At 43.2% G+C, this 24,978-nt stretch overlaps 1 long non-coding RNA gene across 1 annotated transcript; it reads right to left on the bottom strand.

Moving 5' to 3' along the window:
- Window positions 1-14,918: 14,918 nt before the first annotated feature.
- LOC123373214 lies at window positions 14,919-22,741 on the bottom strand. Its single transcript, XR_006580618.1, has 3 exons — window positions 22,567-22,741; window positions 17,694-17,835; window positions 14,919-17,243 (listed from the first exon to the last, which is right to left on the bottom strand). It is a non-coding gene; the product is annotated as an uncharacterized LOC123373214 (long non-coding RNA).
- Window positions 22,742-24,978: the final 2,237 nt, after the last annotated feature.

The following is a 24,978-nucleotide window of genomic DNA, read 5'->3' on the forward strand; positions in this document are numbered from 1 at the left end:
GAGGTTGATGGTAGGGTGGAAATTGTTGAAATCCTGATGGAATTCCTCAAGGGCCTCCTTCCCATGGGTCCAGATGCTGAAGATGTCATCAATGTAGCACAAGTAGAGTAGGGGCATTAGGGGATGAGAGCTTAGGAAGCATTGTTCTAAGTCAGCCATAAAAATGTTGGTATACTGTGAGGCCATGCGGGTACCCATAGCACTTCTGCTGACTTGAAGATATAAATTGTCCCCAAATCTGAAATAGTTGTGGGTGAGGTCAAAGTCACAAAGTTCAGCCACCAGGTTTGCTGTGACATTATTGGGGATACTGTTTCTTACGGCTTGTAGTCCACCTTTGTGTGGAATGTTGGTGTAGAGAGCATCTACATCAATAGTGGCTAGGATGGTGTTTTCTGGAAGATCACCAATGGATTGTAGTTTCCTCTGGAAGTCAGTGGTGTCTTTCGGGCTTGGCTACACTTACAGCTGTGCAGCGCTGGGAGTTAAAGCTGTCTTCGTACAGCTGTGTAGGGAAAGGGCTGGAGTGTGGCCACACTGACAGCTACCAGCGCTGCAGTGTGGCCACATTTGCAGCATTTGCAGCCGTGTTGGGAGTGGTGCATTATGGGCAGCTATCCCAGCATTCAAGTGGCTGCAACATGCTTTTCAAAAGAGGCGGGTGGGGTGGAGTGTGACAGGGAGTGTGGGGGAGACAGAGAGAGTGTATTTTTGGAGCCGACACTGTGTCAGCTCCCTGCCTTGCAAATTCCAACCACTTCCCTCACCCCTCATTCACTCTTAAATGCAAATAGCCTTCAGACCAGATAAGCAGCTGCTCCGATGGACTCCCTTTCCCCCCCCCCCGCCATGCTGTTTCTCTCCTCAAGCAAACACTAGCTGTGGACATTCATCCCCCTGCCTGCCTCATTCACAGCAAACAGTAGCTGTGTTTGTTTTTCAGATAAGCAGCTCCGAGAGCCCCGAGTTCACAACAAAACAAAGAGAGGCATCATAACAAAACAAAGAGAGTTCTTTAGTTAAAAGCATTATGGGAAAATTCCGGAGGTCAGTTACAGCGTAGTAAGATTAATCACTGTTTACACTGGCACTCCAGTGCTGCAGCACCAGCGCTGCAGTCGTTATTCCTCAGGCAGACGTGGAGTACAGCCAGCGCTGTAGCCAGGGAGATACAGCACTGTATGTGCCTTGCAAGTGTGGACGGTGAGTGAGTTGCAGCACTGTAAAGCCACACCAGCGGTGCAACTCTCCAGTGTAGCCAAGCCCTGAAGATAGCTGGTAGTGCTGGTAGCGTAGGGTCTGAGGAGAGAGTCTACATAGCCAGACAATTCTGCTGTCAGGGTGTCAATGCCTGAGATGATGGGGCATCCAGGATTCCCAGGTTTATGGATCTTTGGTAGCAGATAGAATACCCCTGGTCAGGGCTCTAGGGGTGTGTCTGTGTAGATTTGTTCCTGTGCTTCTTCATTGATTGGAGGAGAAGAAGAAGAAGATATATTTTGTCTGTGGAATATATGAGTGTATATTTTTGGATTGTGTATGTGTTTTGGGGAAACATATTTTGTTATGATGGGCTGTTTATTTTGGGGCTGTGAACATTAGCAGTGTGTTTAATGCACACCAGACCAAAAGAATAAGAAAAATAGTTGCTATAAAATAATCACCAAAAGAATTTAAAATATAATGAGTTTAACTAAATTACAGTTGAGGTGAGTTTGGTACATTGTCTTTTTTTTTAAATGATCAAGCTTTTGAACTAAAACTCCCAGCTGAACTGGTGAAAGGTGGTAGAGCCGTGACTGTGCGACAACCCTCCACAGGGCTGAAAGAAGCATGTCTCACATGCTGAACCTCTTACTGAAAACACTTCCCATGGGCAGCATGCCAGAGTGAACTGAGAATACCAACCTCATTTTCAGCAGCGGATCCTGTGACCATAACTAATAATGCTGGATCCTGTTGCCAACTTGCGGGATCCACAGTGCCCAGACATCCCTGTTAGCCTTTTGTCCGTTTGGGAGGAGGAGGGATTAAACAGGTTAATATCATTAAACTGTCCTGGACTTGTATTCTTTTCTTTGGAGCCTTTGAATGTTGTTTTTGTTTTCTCTCCAGTAGCTTGTGATACCTACTATAGTCTGGAGTATTTTGGTTCCGGATCTCAGAACCCTGAAGAAACTTACCGCTACAGAAATCCTTTTAAGTGTTTGCAGATTTCCTTGAACAGATCTTTCATGGCCTACTCTAATAGTATCACACCCAAACATTTACTCTCAGACAAAATCTTTATACAGATAGTGTTAGAATTCTACAGAATTTACTTCAGAAAATAACCTCATGAGAATATGTTATAAAAACCAAGCATTTGAAAGCCAGGGCATTCAATTAAAGTTGGAAAAAGAAACATTTGACCATTCAGAGTTGAGGTTCCACATACAAGCTTAACTCTGTCCTTGCTACGCTATACACTAGGTACATGAAATAGCCTTGCATGTGTGATAAATATTACCACTCTTTTAATTGTTTAAAAATAATAAATAATGAAAAAATAACAGGGACCAATGGGAATGATCACATGAGTAAGGTTGCAGGATCTATTCAATACATTTGCATGTGAGTTCCCTTTTGCCCCCTCTGTGCCATAGCTAAAATCAGCATCTACTAGCCTATTTACTGTTTTGTAGCCATGAAAAATGCATCACGGACTGTGAAATCTGGTCTCCCCACCATGAAATTGGGTAAAAGCACACAAAAGACCAGATTTCATGGGGGGAGACCAGTGTTTGTCAAATTGGGCATCCTGACCCAAAAGCATGTTGCAGCAGGGTCACAAGGTTATTTTAGGGGGGTCGCAGTATTGCCACCCTTACTTCGGCACTGCCTTCAGACCTGTGTGGCTAGAGAAAGGTAGCTGTTGGACAGGCATCCAGCTCTGAAGGCTGCACCCTGCCAGTAGCAGCGCAGAAGTAAGGGTAGCAATACTGCAACCCCCCTTACAATAACCTTGCCAACAGCTGCCGTTCTCTGGCCACAACTCCTTTTTGGGTCAGGACCCCTACAATTACAATACCATGAAATTTCAGGTTTAACTAGCTGAAATCATTAAATTTATTATTTTTAAAATCCTATGACCATGAAATTGACCAAAATGGACTGTGAATTTGGTAGGGTCCTAGTAATGATATAGTGGATGGGGTCAGGCTAAATATCCGATTGTATATAATACATTGTCAGACCTATGTCAGGAAAGAGAATAAAATAACTGTAGAGTTGGTCGTTTCTTTTGCTAGAGGGGTGGGAAGAAGTGTTCGTGTTTGGTTATCTTGTCTTTGTGGCTTATGGCGAAGTTGTGGATTCTGGTGGTTATTTGAGGACTGTATGGCAAAGAGTAACAATGCAGTCTCTTTGCTATAGTGGGAGGATGTACTGGGGGAAGGGAAACTCATCTATCTGTATATGGAGGGTAAGAGGAGTGATATTGGTTCAGCAGTCTCTGGAAGTGAAGGAAGATCTGTGGCTGAGAAGGTAGTTCATATGTTTATTTTATAAATTTCCACTTGGCCAAAGGCTGCTGCTGGATCCAGGACTCCTGTGTATTTTATAAAATTCACAGGACTTGTAAGCTCTTAGCCCCAGAGGATCTCTCTGGTCATAAGGAACTTGTAGGCTCTGTAGGCACTTTAAAGGCCATGGTTCTCTGCTCCTGTGGAATTCATAATCTCTGTAGTAGATGCCACTTGACCATGGTTAGGCAGCTGATGTGTTGTGACTGCTTCTTCTTATACTAATCATAACCGTCTCACTGTTACATTGTGCTCCTGCCATCTGTTTGTTGTGTCCACCTGTTGCCTCTCATCATATACTTTGATTGTAAAGTCTTGTGGGCAGGGACCATCTTTTCATAATATATGGCAAATACAAGTGAACAGAATGTGGTTCGGATTGGGCCTAAATAATTAATAATAGTCTGAGACCCACATGCTTTCTCTAGTCCTGCTGAATTTATACATGCTACAGTTGCTTGGGCCCCTGCAGTTCTTATTGGCCCTGGGTAGATTACAAAATCTACAAGCTCCTCTGTCTCAATGCTTCTCTTTGCTTTCATGGAGATTATAAACTGGGTGGGCAACACTGCAGGTCTCACTGACAAGCTCTGCAGGAATCCAGCTCAGGCAGCTCACTGCTCTTAACAGAGTTGATAACTTTGCTAGGGAACCTAGAGAGTCAGAGTTTATCAAAGGTGTCGGATACTGTAGAATTTGTAAACTGCACTGAGACTGTGCTTAGTTTATAAACTCCCCAGGGTCCGTGGTGAAGTTCTCAGACAATCTAAACAATCAGAATAAGTAACTCCAAAATTCCTTTTCCCAGCTTCCCCACAATAGTCAAAAGCTCCAGTATTCTGAGAACTGAATACATCAAATGTAGAGCTTGCAAATCTGGATCACTCTACGGTGTCACTTTTTTAAAAAGAGATCTTTCACAAAAGTGAAGCACCGTATCTGTAATTTTCAAATTCTCAGATCTAACAAACAACCTTTCCAATTATCCACAAGCCTCCCCCAAAAATTCTCTTCTGACAGAAAGACAGAAAATGTTTACTTCCTTTTTATTTCTCTATATGTAATTTTTCTGAGAGTTTTGTTGTTGTTTGTTTGTTTTTTGTTTTTTTGAGGGAGGGGGAAAGGCTTTTCCTGAGATGTGCTGGGGAGGTTCCTTTTCCATTTTCCACACCTTATCCTATTCAAAGTGCAGAGCTTTTGTCCTGAAACTGTCTCCTAACAAATTCATGTTCCGCTGTAGCTTCCAAGATGGATCAGGACATGAAGTGCCCCAGATAGACTAGAAGATTACCAGGTCTGGAAGACAAACTTCAGTTTTGAGCTCAAGTCCCAGATAGGCAGATTAGCCAAAAATTCCAACTCCCAGACAGTTGTGGGGTCTCTTTGAAGAACAGATGGTGATTGGCCCAACTTTTTTTTTTATCCAAAGTTAACAAGCAGCTATGAGGATTCCGCCCACACAAAAAATGATGTATAGTCCCATAGTTTGGGGTAGGAACTCTAGATGTAGGGAAGAAAACAAAAACCTAGCCCCCAAAGGAGAAATGAACATTGTTTAAAGAGACATCATCAAGGTTGCTGTAGTCCCAAAATATGATTGGCCTAGATAGATAGATAGACAGACAGACTAGACTAGATCTTCTGTATTTTTATGAGTGAATTCTTCAGGAAATAGCAGCAGCCTTTCTCTGCTATGCAACTCTACCCTAATAAAAAAACATAGGCATTGGACAGGGAGAAAATTGTAAGCAAACAGGTTTTGCTGTGAAACCTAATTGCTTGTGTATGTAATTATCTGTTTGTGTGATTACCAACAGTGTCCCCCCGGACTCTCAATAGTTTTATGGCGTGTGTGGAGGGGTGTATAAAAAAGAGAGAGATTTGTGTGTGTGTAAAAGAGAGGGCTTCTTTTTTTTCCTTCCCCCTGCCAGTAATTACCAACACATAGAGCCAGAGAAAACAGGGAGAGCAGAAAGGGGGGCTTGCACCAATTCAATAGCGCTTTGATTTAACAGCTCCAAGTCCTTTGAAAACATTTTGCCAAGAAAAGCTTGCCATCAACACGTATAATCTCTTATCAGAGGCCACTGAAAGGCTGGGCTCCGAGGTTAATTCTCCCATCGCAACGAGTTTGAATCAGCTCTGAACTCACATTGAGATGAAAGCCGCGAAGCCCCTCGCCCGGCCTGGCCCGCAAAACCCACTGAGATCAACCGACTGGGGAGGATTAGGGCATGTTCATCTGCTGGCTCTCCAGCAGGACGGGCAGACTCAAAAGAAAAACAATAATTAGGGATAATTGCTTGTGTCCAAACACAATCATTAAAGCCCCTTTCCCCTTTGGTACTTTGTGAGCTGGAATGAAAGAGACACCCCCTGTTTTGACAGCTGGGAAGGCGAACAGAATTGGTGACAGATGAAGTGAGACGTCTTCAGACATTAGCAGCCCACGCAGGGCAGGGCAGAGAGAGCCCGTAGGAGAAAAGGGGGAGTAGGACAGAAGGAAGCTTCAAGCAACCAGCCTGGATCCTCCCCCTCCAGCTAACAGAGCAGGCGGATCCTGCCTGATCCCCTCCTTGCCATTCCCACCCTACAGAGATCCCCTTCTCCGGGCAGCCATGTCAGTGACCTAGCCAAGAAACAACCACACCCCGGGGCGGCTTCAGCCTCAAGAGATGAGGGGGTTCTTTGTGCGGTTTAGGGGGGGGGTTGCAATGCGGTTTGTCTTGATTTTGCTCACACTGTTTTTCAGGCTGCACCCATAATACCCAAAGAAGCTAAAAGGTTGTGTTTAAAACAAGGGCGAAGAGAAAGAGAGCGATAAACGTCGGGCCTGATTCAGATCTCGCTCATACCAGAGTAAATCGAGAGTGAGTCAGACCACTTCCATCGTCAAGTCACTCAAGGGCGGGGAGGTCTCGGTAGCTTCAGAGTGCAACCTCAGAAGAAAACCCAATCCTGAATGACTAGGAGGAGGGACACGTTTCCAACGCAAATGCCCAGAGTTATGTGCACGTGTGTATTGTGTGAGCTGGGAGGTACTAACGTCTGATTGTTTTTATTACGGGCACTTTCTAGAATAACTAAGTTGAAAATAAGTTACAAGCACGTTATGAGGCAGTAAAACGAAGGTAATCTCCATCCAAAGAGGAGAAAATAGAGCCAGCTAAATCCGTAGTTTGTGTCCTAGAAAGAAAGAAAGAAAATCCAGTTCAATATCTAGTACAGAAGATTTAAATCAGAAAAAAAATTGATTTAAATATGTGTGGTAGCGTTTAAGTAAATGCAGTGCCTTAAAGGTAGGAAAACATTGCCTAGAAAACGAAGGTGTTTCTGGGGATCCCTGGGAAGTGGCTGGCTGACAGCAGATCCAGAACATGGGGCCCGGTTCCTGAGTGCCTCTCACTGTTGGTTGGTAGTGAGGATGATGGTGGTGTGATGTCTGGTGCCCGAGCCAGCTGCTGTCCCGACCAGAACTGATCTGTTGGTCCAGGCGCTTCGGGATCGTCAGGCGCTGAACAGCTGCCGCGTGAGATGAAGTAAAAAGGTTAGAGATGGTCAAGGCTCAGTCTGAACTGTAGTCAAGTGCGTTCGTGCAAAGGGAAACGTCAGATGCCATCATCTCTCTCCAGACTCTGACATCTAAGTCGGGGACTTCCCGTGGGAAAAGGGAGAAGAGAGAGCGAGCCGCGAAAGGTAGAAGAAACGTAAGCGAATCTGACTTTTCAAAGAATCCTCTCTGCCTCGTGTTTTTTTCCCCTTTCATCGGGCATTTTCTTCTGCTCCACGCCCCGGTTCTTCTAAAGGGGACCCCAGCCTGCCAGTTACTGGAAGTATTGCTGGGAGGGAAAGGCAGGACCTTCCTTAAAATCAGGGACACAACTAGCAAGGTGCAGCATAATGGGAAGGTGAAGGAAGATCCTCTGAGCCCTCCCTCTTTGTCAAATTAGATGTTCCCATAGCTGAGAGAATTACATATAAGAACTTTATTTGCAAGTGTTACGTTTCTTGTATACTTAAACTACAAATACAAATCAGATGGGAATAGTGAAATTCATCAAAACAACCGACTAAAATTATATTCGGGAACTGCAGTGTATACAATGGCATGAGTGATTAATTAGAAAAGCCCACATCCGACAAGAAAGATTTTTGAAAGGAAAGCGCTACAAATACAGCTGGAATCCAGATTAATATAGTTATCAAATAAAGTTCTCTCATCTCCCCTCCCTCCTTCTGCCTCACATTACCGCAGACCCAGACATAACCATTTTTCTAACGTGTTTAGCAAAGGATTATATTTGTCAACTTTTTTCCTAAATGGCCAATATGTTGCTATAAAGAGCTGGGCAATGGGAGATCCAAACAATCAAGTGGATTAGTAAAGATTGTGTTTCTAGTAGTTAATTTAAGCAATGCAAAGTCGCAGCTGAAAATGAGCATTTAACTGTTTTCTCCCAAAGTATCCGTGTGACAGATGTGTTCATTTTATACACGTGAGCTTTAGTATCACCTTTACTAACGTGGAACTGCTGCTTGCGTTTTTGGCACTGTACTAATTTCGTTAGGGTGGTATTAGTGCTGGCTAAACTATATCAGAGATTATCATAAAATATGGTTTGAAAGGCATAATCAAGCGGACCGTGCAAATGACATGTTGATGACAACGATGGTGTATAGTTCCTCCAAAACTTACGCCTCTGAGATGCCTGCTAAAAGACTTTACATACAGAGTAGCAGCAGCTGATGTTACTTTAATGCTGCATATTGAGATGGGAAATGGGTAGCATTTTATCTTTCAGTTTTATATTCTACAGAGGCGTGTAGGTCTTAATACTAAACATCCGAAAAGCGCCCCCCCCAACACACACACTTGTTCTAAGGCTTTACGCAGTTTCAGACGATAAACTCTATTTTTGGTTCAGGATAAAAACGGTTGCAATATATTTTCAAATCTCCAGACTATAGTTACTCAATTGCCCAGACCAATTTTCTGATTTCTTTCAAGCATAGGACAGACAAAACACTAGGTTAAGCACAATTTGTCTCTTATTTTGGCTACACGTTGTCCCGCAGGAATACAGGGCAAGTAGGAAGATTACAAATAATCAGCCAAGCAAATGAAGCGGAGACGGAGAAAATACGGTACCTTGGTAAATGTCACGGTGACAGTGCCCTCAAGACCCTCTTTATTTTTTCCCAAGCTAATCGAAATGTAATAAAAGTGCCACAAGCATCTTAAATAATTATCAGGCCATTTGTTTTAATGTAGAAAATGTAGCAATAAGCCCACCCCGGGTTAAAATTGAGCACGTCTTGTAGAGTCTCGACCTATTTGGTTATAATTGTGGCACTCTTCCTAAAGAAGTTTTTGTTTCTCTGGTGTGGCGTAAATGAACCACAAAACACGTAGGACGTTCTGTCTTAAATACACTTTCACTGAACAATAATCAATTCTAAATAACTAAGCCATAAAGATGTTTGCGAGACCCCCCTCGTAGAGCAGCAGCAGGGTGATTCGAAGGTTTTAAAATGTATCGTATAAATATATTTGTTTTAGGGGATGAAAAAAGGAAATATCAATAGCTCTCTCACATGAGAATATTTTATGTAATTTTATAGAAACAAAAGCTAAACTCAAGTAATCGTTTCTTGTAGAACTTTAGCATTTCAGTTGTGAATTGTAATTCTATCAGCGCTATAAAATAGGAAACACTACTTAGAACTGTCCCTAACCCATTTTCCATTTAACATCATACTTGTGCAAAATGACATTTACTTTGTTTCATTTTTACTTCCTTTGACCAAATGAGTGTTGACAAGCAGAAAAACGCTATTAGAGATCCTAGCCTGCACAGGAGAGCTATTTTAGTTGTCTTTTATTTTTAATATCTATATAGCTGGAGTATTTTGCATTGCAATGTCTTTGTAACTAAATATACATTTGCTAATGTTAGATTACTATTATTATTAGCAATAATAATATTAATGATATTAAATGATTATTTCCAATGTTGTTAAAGTCCATAATTGTTTTATATAAGTTCCCAGAATCACAAATATTATAGTTCTGGAAAACATGGGGGGAAACAAAACACATAAAAAGAGAATAACGTGCTAATCTACTACTTATTCTCAGGCACTCTTGACCTTGTACGGAGCTTTCCTATTGAATGCACAGCTGAGACCAAAACAATAAACACGGAGAAGGACTAGACTTCTAGGTAGATGTTTAATATCAGACTAAAGAGAGAACTAGGCACTGACAAATGAAAACGCTATCAAGGAGCTTGTATTATTAAGGTCAGATTTGTCTTGACTATATATTGCACATCATAATTCTCTCCCCTTCAGCTATTCTCATATATTTAATACATTGTAATTAAATATAGGGGGAAACGGAATAAAACACTTTAGTTTAAAATAGTATTTGGAGTCGTATTTGGAGTTTGGACTTTAGTTTAAAATAGTATTTGGAGGTTTTATATTAATTATTTAAATTAAGTTATTCCTTCTTTGGCATCTAGGGCATTACAGTTGTGTGATGCCTAAAACTGGGTTTCAGCCTGTATAAATTGGATATAAATATGCAAATAAGACATTTACGTGAGTGCTAATATCAGCGTTCCAAAGATTTCATTCCGAATGTTATACTCAGATTTGCAACTGTGTTTGCCTAAATCAATGTTTGCATGAGTCATTTTCTTTCAATTCAAGGAAGCAACACCAGACATTGTAATAATTCAGCCTGTGTCAATTTGCCCGTTAGGTTTTTGGTGGAAAACCGAGTTTGACACTGCTAAATTGGTACATTTCAACAGCGATTTACCATTTAAAAGAACAGCTTTCACACTCACACCTTGCAGCGCTTGATTTATGGTGTAACAGATTGCTGCATTTGATGGCTCTGGCCCTCCCAGCTGCCAAGAATTTGATTGCAACACGTGGGATTTACAGCGAGTGAAATCAGCATTACCAAGTTATCGAAAGTTTCCTGTTATTCTCAGTCAATAGGCAATGCACAACTCGACATTGCATAAACACACGTTTATAATCAATTTCCTGGCAGCTGCCCAGTCAAACGGTACAAACGAAGGAACAGTCTCCATATTCCCCGATTCCAAGGTTTGCATTCTACAATAGACGTGTTTAAACTGCTCTTTTTAAGCAGTAAATAACAGCCGAAATATAACAGCGACGAGGACTCTGGCTTTGACCAACAATCTGACAAGGACAAGTTTTGCTTTGAAGCCAGGAGTTGCACAAGAAGCCGTTTTGGATAAAATGGTTACAGTAAAAAGTTATGCAAATTATTCATTACAATGTGAAACCAGAGTGATGTGTTAACACGGTTCCAGATCCTGCCGTGTAGGTGCAAGTGGGTAGCTAAGGGCAACATTTGGTCTTTGGATTTCCCCGAACAAATATTGTTCTTAGTTATACTGGTGTGAGTTGAGTTAATGGATTTACACTGTTGTCGTTCAGGGAAGAATGTGACTCTAATGTTGGTATTTTAATGTTGATTCATAAAATAAACTGTCAATGTTCTCTCCTAATCTATTAGGTTTTAATGTATATCCTAACCAATAACCATTACGGACCAATGTCAAGTCATGTCACTTTATAACGTATTTGCCAACACAATTATAGGATTTTACTATTATAAACGGGAACCAAAATGCAATGTAAAGAAAAGTAATTTAAAAAGTTAAACATCCCAAATCAGCCTCAGAGTACCTGTGTCGAATTAAAAACACAGACAGGGTAACATCAAAATACGTGAAAGCCCATTTCGGCTTTCGTTTACCTGCCAAGACCCGCAGTCGAGGTCTGCTGTCCCCCCCGCAACGGCGGATGAGGCGGAGGAAGGGATCTGCGCCTCGCGGTAGGTGTTGCCGAGGAACTGGTGCGAGGACCAGATCCCCGAGCTTAGCCCTTGCCGGATAGAAACTCTCTTGGCGCGCTCGCTAGCGTCCCCGCTCCTTGACTGCTTTTCTGGCCTGATTTCCAGGGCCCCGCTGTTCGCACCTTTCCTGAGGGGGGGTCGTTCCTTCGGCCAGCCCGTGTAACCCTCACCTGCCTGCTGCGGCACCACGCGAAAGAACCGCCAAAGGGCCTCTCAAGTGACACTGCCTCCCTTTCCCACCTTCCTGGGAGATGCTCTGTGTTGCCATCCCACGTACCTACCGAGCTTCTCTGATCCACCCCCTGAAACCCACCTGGCCTGGGCCGCTTTTCCTTGGAAGGCAGGTACGTTTGTTGATATTAACGCTTGTTATCCCACTGTACAGTCGTGAAAACTGTTACCCTAAAACTGATGGTTCGTGCTGAGGTGATTGGCAAAGGCTCCTCTGACAGAACACACAGACTCTCCAGCCTGCACGAGGAAACCAGGGCCACCCCAAGCAGCAGGTCCCCCGCATTTCACTCAGCACATCTACAGCTTTCAGGTAGCCTCTTTCTACGCAACAGTCCTAGCTGCGTCTGAGTGGCGCTGGATAGTCTGTGATGAGGAGCTGGGGTTCTCCTGACTGCTCCCCTGGCGCTCTGCGGTGCTCCAGGGCTCTCCCCAGCCCTGTTATTCTCCCAGCTCAGAAAGCTACAGTTAGGGGACTCTTTTAGTTTGATGGTTTTTACATTATGTAGGGAGGAACACGTTGCGGGCGGAAATGTGGGGCTCGCATAACATCAGTTCTGGGGAGGGAGAACTTGCACTTGTATGGGCAGAACTGTATCGTGCCAAGGTGATGATTGGAAAAATGGTTCCTCAAACCATGTTTTCTATTAGATTTTATTCTTCTGGTACAGTGACAAATTCACGTGAGATTTCAACAGCTCAGTTCGTCGAAGTTTCCATCGCTCACCCAGAAAGCCACTGATCTTAGTTGCTTGTGGCTATGGTTATTTAGATACAATTATAGGCTAGGGATATGTTACCAAAAAGCAAGAACTGATGTGGTATTTTATCATTTCCTCCCCTCTGCATTTAATCAAGCTGTTCTCTCTGTTCATACACACCATCTTTTTCAATCTGCTCCAGTGGACCTTTAAGGAACAATTTTGCTTATACAAAGTGACCTGTGGACCTCAAAGAGTGGGTGTTTTGGTTCATTTAAAAAAAATATTTCGGTTTCTGCCACGCTACTGTTGGGACTAAATGAAAGTTGATGCTGTCACTTTATAGTATTCAAAAATACTGGCAGATGTAGCAAATAATTAGAGAGGCATTTGATTGCACAGATTCCAGCATAAGGACTTGGGGCCCCAAAGCACAGGGAGTTTTGCCTCAGCAACAACTCCAGAATCTAGTCTGTACCAGCTTTTCACAAATGTTAATCAAACCTGTGTAATGACTTGAGATTCCTTGCCTACCTCACAGGAGTGTTGGGAGGGTTAATTGCTGAATGTTTGTAAGGTTATTTTAGATCCTAGGATGGAAGTTGCTACAGAAGTGCAAAGTAGTAAAAAGTATTATTATAAAACACAGTGAAAAAATAATAATACAAATTATCATAAATACTAAGAAATGCACAGAGAGTGTGTCTAGTATTATATAGATGTTTCTGCCACATCTGTGGTTTTTATATAATTGTTCTGATATTTTGATTGCTTGTAAATGTTTAATCGCATGTAAATAGATGCACCCATAAGAAAACTGAGTTGGTAAACCATAAAGCCAGCAGGCAGGAGGCAATAGTATCATGAACTATGGCTCCTTTGGTGAGAAATAATAATTGAGCACACTGTAAATCAAAATTTATCTTAATGGTAGTTTTAATTCATTGTCTCTAGTGTGCTAAATAGAGTAGAGAAGTGTGAGAAACAGGAGAAGAGTACAGAGGGAAAATATTAGGAAGAGATTTTATTTAAAAATTCCTAAGTAACAAAGCTGACCATGTTTACTTCAAATGGCTGCAGAGAGCTCTCCATCAATGCAGCTTTTTTTTGTTTGTTTGTTTTAGTTTGGTACATGGATTTCATAAAATAAAGCAAACTGGATTTAAAAAAGAATCAACAGTACGTCTTTGAAAGTAAACTTTGTGAACTGAAAATATCTGATTTTTTAAAAATTTAAAAAACTATAGGCATAATTTTCCTCTCACTGACAAGGTTGTAACTTCATTGAATTCCACGGAGTTACTCCTGATTTACAATGGGGAAAATGAGAGGAAAATCAGCCCCTGTACTATTACATGAGTGAGGCATGGAGGTCAAAGAGTTAATGCTTTTGTTCTGTTTGGAGTTTATCTGAACCTCAGCGATCATTCTGTTCCCTCATTCCTTTCCCATTTATTCACCTCCCATCCTTTCATCTTCCACCTAACCCCAATACATCTTTCTCTTCTCCTGACCCAAAACTCCGTGTCCTTGACCTCCAACAAGCTCCCAGGGTCCCACCATTTCCTCTGTCTAACCACCTGCAGGGCTCCTGATCTGCACCAACTACCTCCCTCTGACTACCCAAACACCCCACACATTTCCTATCAGGTTGTCTCAACAGACCTGACATTTTCTGATGGGCTCTAGCAGTCTCCTCTGTTCAAATCTCACCTATTATGATAAGGCTTCTTTAGTGAGAGGCACCACAGATAGGCCCAGATCCTCAAAGGTATTTAGGCACCTAACTCCCATTGTTTTTTCAGGACCATTGAGGATCTGAGCTAAAATGCTTCCCCATCTGCCTAGCATTTGTGGGTGTTGAAGACACTGGGCCAGCCCAAGCTCATGTAAAGTGGTGTAGCTCCATTAACTTCAGTTGGTGCTACTCCAGTTTACAACAACTGAAGATCTGCATTCCAGTCAATAGTCAGTCTAGCAGAGACTGCTAGAGGTTGGGATCTTGACGTGGACTTCAGCAAAGCACAGGGGACCGTTAAGGGTAGGGGAAAGGGAGGCTGGATATTGAGTGGAACATTTTCTAAGCTAAGAAGGACATGGATCTGATCGATTAGAGGTTTGTGCCAATTCTTATTTTACCCTTAGGGTTCACCCATTCCTCATTATAAGCAATAAGACATTTTCCATATAATTTGATGTTACAAACATTAAAATGAGTAAACATGTTCTATATATGTAATTACAACTCCACCTTAAAAGCAAGTGCCTGTTGTGTAATAATTACAAGCTGATGTGTTACTATTGTTCTGTAGCTTTGAAAACCTGATGGAGTATGTGCCAGTATAATGTAGGGCAATTCCTGTGTTATTTGCAGTCAGTGTGTCTGTGGATCTAGGCCTTTGCCTTTGTTAGTGATCTGTCATGTGATTCATGAAAAGGGCAGCCTTGTAACAACATTATTTCAGGAGGATAATAACTAGCCATCATAAATTCCTTTTTAAATAGTTTATTGCAGGTTGTAGTCTATTGACAGTGTCTGTTTTACAGCATGGAAGAAAACAATTCCTTGTTGGTACTAGTCACTAAAACCACTTAACAGTTACAGCCCTTTTTAGTACCCTCAGAGAAAACCTAGTCTTTCATGAAATGAATCATAAATAGTTGAGTCAAGGAAGTTACTCTAAAGGGGGGAAAGAGTGAAAAGAGATCAGTGTCTCACAGTTATTGAAATGTGTTTGCTTTTAGACAATTCTCCATTAAACACTATTTAACAATTATAGGTTAGGACAGAGCTGGTTGGGAATTTTTTGACTACACTTTTTTTGTCTGAAAATGCTGATAATTTTTTTTTGGTCTGCTCTGGAATTAAAACAAATTTCAAAACCTCTAATGTTTTTGCAAAACAGAATTCCTGTTTCGCAGCCAGCCCTAGTTTAGGGCCCAATCCTGCAGTCTTACTTGGGAAAAACTGCATTAACTCCAGCAGAAGTTTTGTCTTTACCAGGTCTGTGGCTCAGGCCCTTTGACAGGGAATTATTTAGCAACTTTCTCCCTTTGAGGTTTCTGTTATCTGTAGTGGAGTGTGAAAAACTTTAGTTGGATCTCATCTTTCTGGAAACAGAGAGCCAATGGGTCTAATGATTAGAGCAGGTGACTAGGACTCCACCACTCTCTGGCTGTGTGAGCTTGGGAAGTGACATAACCTCTTTGTGGCTTTGCCAACCCATCTTGCTTGAGATGTTGTGACCTTTTCTTACAGATGCAGACATCTCTATAGTTATCCGTGCCTTGTTCACTTCAACAGTGGGTGACTGCAGTGCTCATTTTATGGGGCTACACCTAAACATCACCAGCTTAGCTGTGCTTCTTGCTGGAAAACCATCACACCGGCACACTGTGATCAGCAGTAGCTGATCCAATTCATTCCCAGGAGCAATTCAAAGTATTTGTCTTGACCTATAAAGCTGTAAATGGTTTGATATCTTCTTGGCTTAATAACTACCTCTCACCTTATGTGATACCTTGGCAGTTAAGCTCAGCCAAGACACATGCTAACAGCCCCCTGGTTTTAAGGGGAGAGAGATGGCATCAGGGCATTTTCAATGAGGGGCAGTTGATGCTAGAACTCACTTCCCCTGTGGTCTGACAGATTTCAAATCTGTTAACCTACAAGGCCTGTCTGTTCTCCTAGATGGTAAGAGGATGTAGGTACACTAAAGGGTATGATAGCCTGGTTGAGTGAGGAAGAATTAACAATTAAAATTGGTTACTTCTGTCATTTTTACGGCTGCTTTTATATTGTCTATGTGAGTGGAGCAAGAGAAAAGTACATTTTACAAATAACATTACATGTACAGTAATTCTCTGCCTCACAGGATGCTGATACCTGTTATTCATAAGTCATTCGAGACTGGAGATGGAAAGGCACTGTACCAGTGAAAAATATTACTACTGTTGTATTTCTTTACTGAAATGAACACACAAGAGTGTCCTCCATATTCCCACAACATCTGGCCGGACTTCTACTTTTACAAATATTGGCCCAGCTTCTGCAAAGAGAACAACATGGATGGATCCATACAAAGCCCCACTGAAATCACTAGGGCTCTTCATAGATGCAGGAGTCGGCTGGTGTGCAACAAGCCACAGGATGAGGGCCACAGTTGCCAATCCTGCAACTAATTATGCACATGAGTAACTTTATACATGGGAGTAGTCCCACTGATTTTTACGGGGCTATTCAGATGCATAAAGTTACTTTTATGCTTAAGTGTTTGCAGGACCAGGCCTACAGTGAGTACAATAAAATAAACAATTTATTTTATGCCACTGTATCTAGTGAAGTCTAGTCTTGTCCATAAACCAGTTCTTCTTCATCAGTGCTCAGACTGGGAAACTTCCAAATCCCATTAATTGGGTAGAGTTAGGACATTTCTTATTTCCTTTGACATGTGGCACATCAAATTACTTAGGAGCATGCATAAATGTCTGTGAGAAGGAGTTGTCATCTTCTGGAGGGATAGTCAACATCATCAGCCTTGGATCCAGAACTGAATGTTCTTCCTTTACCAGCAGATCATTCACCATTAGTTGAAAAATGGGCAAGCATTGAACTTCTCCAACTTGCTTTTTATATATCCCAAACTTAGTAAAGAGCAGAAATACTGTGTATCCCTGACCCCTGCCATTGCTTGTCTATACAGATCTAGACATCCTACAGAGTTTACTGATGGAGTGCACATCATACGAAAGAAAATCCTAGTGTGTCAGGCAATACTCTGAAAAGATAGAGTGGAGAGATTGGCTCTTCTGCCCTTTCCTCTGAAATCTCTGTTTTTTCAACTGGAAAAAGAATAATGATAATAATTAAAAAAAACCCTCTAAAATATACAGAGTTAGAATCATGTAAGTAAAATACATATGTGCCCAATCATTGTGGTGATATATTACTTTGCCTAATCATTAACTGGAAATGCCATATAAGAATTTGTAAACCACAGTTAATCATTTTGTAGGAATGATTTAAATGTACTGCTGACTAATGTAAAACAGTCTAGTTTCCACAGTCAGCAGGCTGCCAAATATTGTAAAAAAAAAAAAAAGGTTTGTGATCTAAGTTGACATAAATTATAGTAGATATAAATCTTTAAAACAGCAGTACTAGTTTGCAGATTATTGGGTTTAAGAGATAGGAAGATGACATATTAACTATCATGAAGATTGCCAAGACTCTTCCGTGTTTTAATTAGGATGCTTTGCAAGAAGATGTTTAATTTCTTTTTAAAGCTCTACCTTGGAAAGATCTTTATGACCATCTTGTTTGCAGTGATACAGGAGAAGTCAGAACATGACCTTGAAATTCCAGTTTATTGAATAGACACACAAGTGAAGTAAAGACTACATCTGTACCAGGTCCATGGGTTTGCTCTTCACACTATAGAGATGGGAACAGAAGTGTAAAAATAATGGCTGGCTTAAAAAAATAGCAGCATGTGAGTGAAATCAAGCATACTCAATACTACAATACAGATAGAAACAAACAAACAAAAAGCAGTGACAAGAAACATCTCAAGTGACAGCAGTGCTGAGGAGGAAAGCTGTCGTGATTTAAAACGCAAATTAGTCTTGAAGTGACGGAGGGGGCAGTTGATCTGTTTCACATTCCATGTTGTTTTTCTTATGCCTACTCAGACTGGAAGATATCCTTGGATGAGGGACTTGTGATCCTAAGTCATGTAGGGTGAGATCTATTAAGTGTGTTAGGCGTTGTAATGCCGAGTGTCATGGCACCTGACTTTTAGATGTGTGGAAAATAACATGAACACCCCCGTGATCCACAAAGCCTGAGTTAGGTGCATAGACTCCCTATACAATCAGTGGAGAGAGATAGGCACCTTAGACTGTGACCCACAAAGTCTGCTGGTTGGGGGGAACCACCTAAGCTAGCCAGTAGACGACATTGACCAGAGGAGGGTGTGCTAAATCCTGACCTTTCGCAGATTTGTGCACCTAAGTCTGGGCTTCACAGCAGCACCTAGCCATGCTAGTGATCCATGAACTGGGGGAAGATAGGTGCTCAGCTGCCTAAATTGCATGTGGGAGTCGAAACAAAACAGCCCCAAGGCGGTGCAGGGGAAGATGGCTATCGGATCAGGCTCCTGTACATGACTTGGGCTTTTGAATGTCTTTCTTTCCTAAACAGTGAATCACTTTGGGGCTTAGGTGGGAGATAGGTGACTGGATGTCTATCACGAGGCAGTAGTGTACATGTTTAGGTGCCTAGGGCAAGGCTGCAGTGTGCATGCCTAGAGGAAAAAACATAAGTGTCAAGTGAGTTTAGGCACCTAAAGGATTAGGCAGCAGCCAAGGAGGAGTTTTGTAGATTGCTGTAGTACCTAAAAACAGGATGTAGTACCGTCATGGATTCCACCCTTAGGTACCTTTGAAAATGCCACTCCATGTCTTGTTTGCAAAGAGTCCAGCACACTTTAGCTACTCTATAAATTAAAACAACACATTTCAAAGAGAACCATCAGGGGAAAACTTAGCTCAATATGTATGGCCAAGGTGCAGCTCCAGCAAATGGGAATACATGCAACACTCCCTCCTAAAGTAGAAGCACAAGTGATCATGGTAGAGAATAATGCTTTAGACACTGTCTGTAAACAGAATAGCCCTTCAAATCCACTCTCTAAAAGTCTTAATGCTGCAGGTGGAATGAAATGGATTTATAAAAAAGTGGAGATTAGAGGAGGTAAAACAGATGAACTTCCTAGGTATCAGATAATTTATTTTCATCACCTAGTTTTCCAAAGGTGACTTAATTTTGGACACGTCAGTTTTCAGAGGATAGGTGCTCAGCACTTGATGAAAATCTGGCCTGTCTCAAGATGAGGTGCCAAAAGCTGAGGCACCTAAAATCACTGAATGACCTTTGAAGTTGTAGGCCTGTTAAAGGTAATAATTGGAGATATACCAATCTCCTAGAACTGGAAGGGACCTTGAAAGGTCATTGAGTCCAGCCCCCTGCCTTCACTAGCAGTACCAATTTTTTGCCCCACATCCTTAAGTGGCCCCTTTAAGGACTGAACTCACAACCCTGGGTTTAGCAGGCCAATGCTCAAACCACTGAGCTCTGCCTCCCCCCTGTTGTTGTTATTATTATTTTACCTAGTAAAGTCTCCCCAGTGCAGTTCCCAGGGGACAGGTGCCCACATACTAAAATCCATCTTCGCAACTGGCTGTAATTCACACACTGATGATAGTCTGAGCGGAGAGGCCAGAGAGTGAATGAGGATAGAAATTGAACTACCCTGTTACTTGTGATCTTCCCAGAGGCACCCAAAATTAGTGGACACTTTTGAAAAATTGGCCTTTTTGCCCTTGTCTACACTGGAAATTAGTCCTAGTTACAGCCACTGGTAGACACAGAGCCCATGTAATCCATAGTATTGCACAGGTGCAGTTTACCCCTAGTCTGACAGCAGGATAAAGGGCACTGATGTAAAGAGTAGATTATAGTAACTCACTCTACTTGTTTACACATGGGGGTTGAATCACTGAAGCTACATAAAAGGTGTATTCTACAGTTTAGACAAGGCCTAAATTTCACCTCTGTAAAATGGGGCTAATAATACTTGCTTACATACCTGTGGTGTCATGACTGATGTTAGTTAATGCAGCACATTGAAGATGTAAAGCACTTTCAGGTGAGAAGTGTTATTACTGTAGTACACACCATTAAGAGGTGGGGAGAAGGGATGATGTAACCAGGTCCCCTGACAGGGCTGTTTTTGCAGTGTCATCAGTAAAACACGGTCTGACACCATACAGAGCCCTGCCCATAAACTATGCAACTGCCCTAGATTGTAACCTGACTATGAGATCTCCAGCATCCGGCTCCTGTGTCTCTTCGCTCATCCCCACGCTGCCTTAAAGATGAACTAGTAGCCCAGCTGCTCCCGCGCAGAGCTCTGCTGGGGCTCGCCCCCCGTCCCCCGAGGCGGGCTCAGCCAATCCCGCCCGGCTTGGAGCGCGGTAGTGTCCCCAGGGCATGCCCGAGGCAGTGGGGAGGAGCTGTGCGGAGAGGCACGTGAGTGGCTAAGGGCCTGCAGGACTGGAAATGCGAGGGGGGAGGGCAGCGAGGTCCGGCCAGCCCCACGGTTGCAATGAAAGTGGACACAGCAGCTGTTTCGGTGTGAGCAGCTGGGACCCTTGGTCCCGCTACCTCCTGCCCCCAGCCCGAGCAGAGCCGCCAGCGTTGCAGCTAGCCGGGCTGGGGGGGCCTGGGATGAAAGCCCTGCTGGGGGTTCGCCGCCAAGCGCACCCCTGAGTAGCTCTGCCGTGGAAGGGCACCAAAGTGTCTGCAGGGCAGCGGGGCGGTGGCCACGGAGGGGAGCAGCATCCACGGCCCGGGCTGAACTCGAGCAAGGGCATGATCCAGGGCAGCGCCTGGGTGCAGCTGCCCCGCGGGAGGAGAGGGAACCACGATAAGGCAGCGCAGCCCCAGGTCTGACCCGCCCAGGGCTGCGTGCCCGGTCCCCAGGGATCAGAAACTGGGCACCACCCGGCTCCCGAGGGGTGCAGGCTCTCCCCTAAGGGGCAAAGCATGAGGTGCAGTTACAGCTTGGGCAGTATCCCAGGGGAGACCTGAGACGTTGACAGGATTGGGGAGGAACTCGTGTTCCAAGGCGAGTTGGGAGAATAACTTTGATGCTTCAGTTTCCCGGCGGGTGGCAAGTTAAAAAAATGGTTTCAAGTCGACCTGAAAAGGAAGATTTCTGCAAATTAAAAAGTATAAACGACAAGGGGGAAAAGACAAACGAATTGTTTGTGGGGGAGCAAAATGTTTCGTTCTATCCCCAAACACTTCCTGTTGTGAGTATTTTTAAACCGCTTACAAATAAAGTGGAAGCGACTTTCCAGAGAAGGCCGTTCAGAAACAAGAAATCAAAACGTTTCATTTTGGCAATGAAAAATGTCACCCAGCTCTAGTTGTGTCTCCCTCTGGTGGCGGGATGGGTGGCCGGGGAATGTAGATTCCTTCTACATCTGGGCTCGTTTATAACACTTGATTCTGATCAATCCGCACTCCCTCAGCCTCCCTGTGTGTTCCCCCCCAGCTCTTCTCTTGTCATCTCACCAGACATCCAAGCAGTCACTGAATCCTGCTGGTTCTTTTTCAGCCTCCTCTTAAGAATCTGACTCTTCCTGTTTGCCTACTGCTAAAATGCACTGGCCTTCACAATTCCTGTGCCACTTCTCTCCAGTTCTGTAGAAGCTAAAATCATTTTCCTCACCTGCTGCTCACACCATGTAAGTCATCTCTCTGAATGCCTCCACCGACTCCTGTATCAAGCCCAAGCCACCCATATCTTCAAGGCTCAACACAGGTCTGCTCTCATTTCTTGCCATTCCTATTGTGCCCACGCCTTTCATTTCACCAATAAATCCCTCCTCACCTCTTCTTCTGTCTCCCATTTCTGTGCCTTCTTCCATGCCCCCCCTCCATCTTATTGTCCCAAGCACCCATCCTTTCCTGAAAAGACACTTCTTTTATGAAATTCTCAGAAGATAGCTCACTTCAGCTAACCTGTGGTCACCCACTCATTATTGTGTAACTTTAGCACCCTCGTGGCCAAGATGGAGTCTGCTCTGCAGGCAGCTTTGGCCAAGAGAAGGCGCGCGCAGGAATGCAGCGGGAGAAATCCCTTCTACCCCAGGGGCACCTGTTCCAAACCCCCCACCCAGAGAAAACACACCCACACCCACAGGAAAAGTACAATGGATATAAGAAAGGGAAATATTTATTTACAGAGGGATAAGAGGAGAAAAACAACAAGGGGAAATATAGGGGGAGCGGTAGAACAGGGCTGCATCCAAGCCAAAGCCCCACGGGCCCAGTGGTAGCACAGTCTGGAGGGGCAGACACCGAGCAATGTGTCTGCGCACAGAGTTCAGGAGTCCTGAGCAAAGTTCCAGTCCAGTGCTGAGTCTTGGGTGCTCCTGGTCGTCTTCGGCGCCAGTGAACTGTCCCCCAACAAACCCCTCTGGTGCCCTCTTCTGCCGCTCTCTGCAAAGCCACATAGAGTGACCACCTCCCCACTTAACTAGCTACAACCTCCCTCCTTGTTCCCAATGCAGAGTCACAAGCCCCAGTACTCACAGCCCCATGCAGCTCTTGGCAGCCGTGATACTGGATCCAGCTCCAGCCTGTCCTTCTTGGGCGATTCCCCCCTGGCACAGTGCTGCTCCGGGCTTCTGTCCTGGGCTGTCCCCGATCAGGCCTGCCCTCCTCAGGCCTCAGGCAGGTTCTCCCTGCTTCACTTTTCCAGGGCCTGCCGGCTGCCTCTCTCTCTCCCTGGAGCTCCAGCGCTGCCCCCTGGAGTTTCCCTCCTTTTTCTTACTCTCCCCCTCCCCCCCTGGGAAAAAGATTTAAAGGGGCCATGCTCTCTAAACCCCAAAGGGGTTACAATTGGGAAATAAAAGACTCCAAACTAGTACAGTTCTCTAGCTCCCTTGCCATGTTCTGTCTGTTTAGACTACAACCTCCTCAATATGGAGACTGTTATGAGAGTGCATATAAAAGTTATAGGTGCAGATATTCATATATACAGATATTGCATATAAACAGCACCACCTACTGGCACAGAATTTGTACCATTGTTTATAAATTAGTAGGTTCAATAAAGTTGTTGTTATACATTGCAAATGACTTCCTGAAGGCAGCTTTTAACCACAACCGTAAATTTTTCTGTGTCATACAGTGCCAAGCATGGTGTCAACACTTAACAACTATTAATAATGCAGGAGAAGTGTAGGAATTGCACACCTAGCATGGTATAGGGTAAGGTCTGCATAAACGCAGCGTGCCAAGTGGTTGCTTGGGTTTGGTTGCATGTAAGCCAGGTATAACCAAGATCATAAAGCTACAGTTACAAACTCAGCCCTACATTAAGTTTGAAGACTTGCCAAACCTTAACTGCTAAGAAAGACTAGTGCTGTAAAAAAAATGCACAATCCACAGCAACATTCCATTCAACTTTTAACTCTGACTTTATGGGGTGAGGGTGTCAGTGATGTATAATTTTCTCCAGCTAATTTAAAGTGGTTTGTAAAAGCAACAATGGTGGTCTGGGTTGGGCATTTTTTGGAAGCTGTTGATTATCTGGCCTAAAAAACGTCACCTCAGGCCCTTAGCTCCTCCAGGCAGTCATTATCTGGCAGGAAACGCCTGACATAAAGGTAATTCAGGCACATTGGACCGATTCAGCCCTGATGTAAGTGGGTGCAACTCCCATTAATGTAAATAGTTGAACTCGATGTCTGACACTAGGGCTGAATTTGTTCCAGTATTTCCGATAACAAATATCTAAGGAGTTTTGATAGAGGTTCAGAAAAATGTATCCACACTGGGACTTTAGGAGCAAAAGGTAATTGGAATCCTTCACTAAACTATGCCCAGATTTCTCCTAATTCAGTGTGCCAGATTAAGCAAAATTATTCTTGGTTATAAGATTATTATGTTGACAGTTTTTAAACTGGAGTTAAGTGACACTTTAGTACATGGAAGATCTATATTTTATATTCTAGACATTTACTCTCGTGCAGATTTTGAAATATTATCATACAGTGGATCATATTGTGACCCCTGGTGTAACTCAACACACAAAAATAATACATAATACTGACTTGAGTGAAAATACATAATGGATAGATTTGGCCTATTAGGTATGTGTTTTTGTTTCCAGCTTACTGCCATTTAATATAGAAATTAGCAAGTAAGATTAAAATAACTTGTATGAATTTTATGTATAATATACTTCAGTGTGTGTATAAGTATATGCACTCACACACATCAAAGCATTCAAGAGGGGTACATAACATACTTTAATAATCTCACATTCTTATTTTGAAACCCTATTCTCCCTTCCACTTCTCTGTTGTGCACGCTCATTACAATATATTTTATCTAAAATATAGTCCTCAGACAGGGCTGGCTCCAGGCACCAGCGCAGCAGGTGCTTGGGGCATCCAACGCAAAGGAGCGGCACGTCTGGGTCTTCAGCAGCAATTTGGTGGTGGGTCCCTCTCGGTAGAGCTGCCGCCGAAGTGCCGCTGATTGCAGCTTTTTTTTTTTTTTTCGCCGCTTGGGGCGGCTAAAATGCTGGAGCCGGCCCTGGCCTCAGACCTGCAAACTTTAAGAACCTGGTCACTCAGCAAATCCTTTTCAGGGTGCATGCTTCTTAGACCGTAAGCTCTTCAGGGCACAAGGTCTCTCTTTTATATTTGCCTAGTACACTTTTATATGCTGTTGAAATAATAATACATAACAGCCAGTCAAAAATTGCTATGTGACATAATGTCTCCTCAGTTCAATCACCATCCATTTGCTAGATTTCTAAGAGAATGCTATGTATTCTGGCAGCCATTTATTTAGGACAGCTTCATAAAAAATTCACATCAGGTGTTTTATGGACTAGAAGATAAACTTCTGATTTACGTTGCTCTGTGGCAGTTTACTGGTATTGCCTGGTACAAAAAATTGGAGGATATTATGCTTCTGACACCAGTTTGA

This window comes from Mauremys mutica, chromosome 6 (genome assembly GCF_020497125.1).
Source record: "Mauremys mutica isolate MM-2020 ecotype Southern chromosome 6, ASM2049712v1, whole genome shotgun sequence".
Taxonomy (NCBI): Eukaryota; Metazoa; Chordata; order Testudines; family Geoemydidae; genus Mauremys; species Mauremys mutica.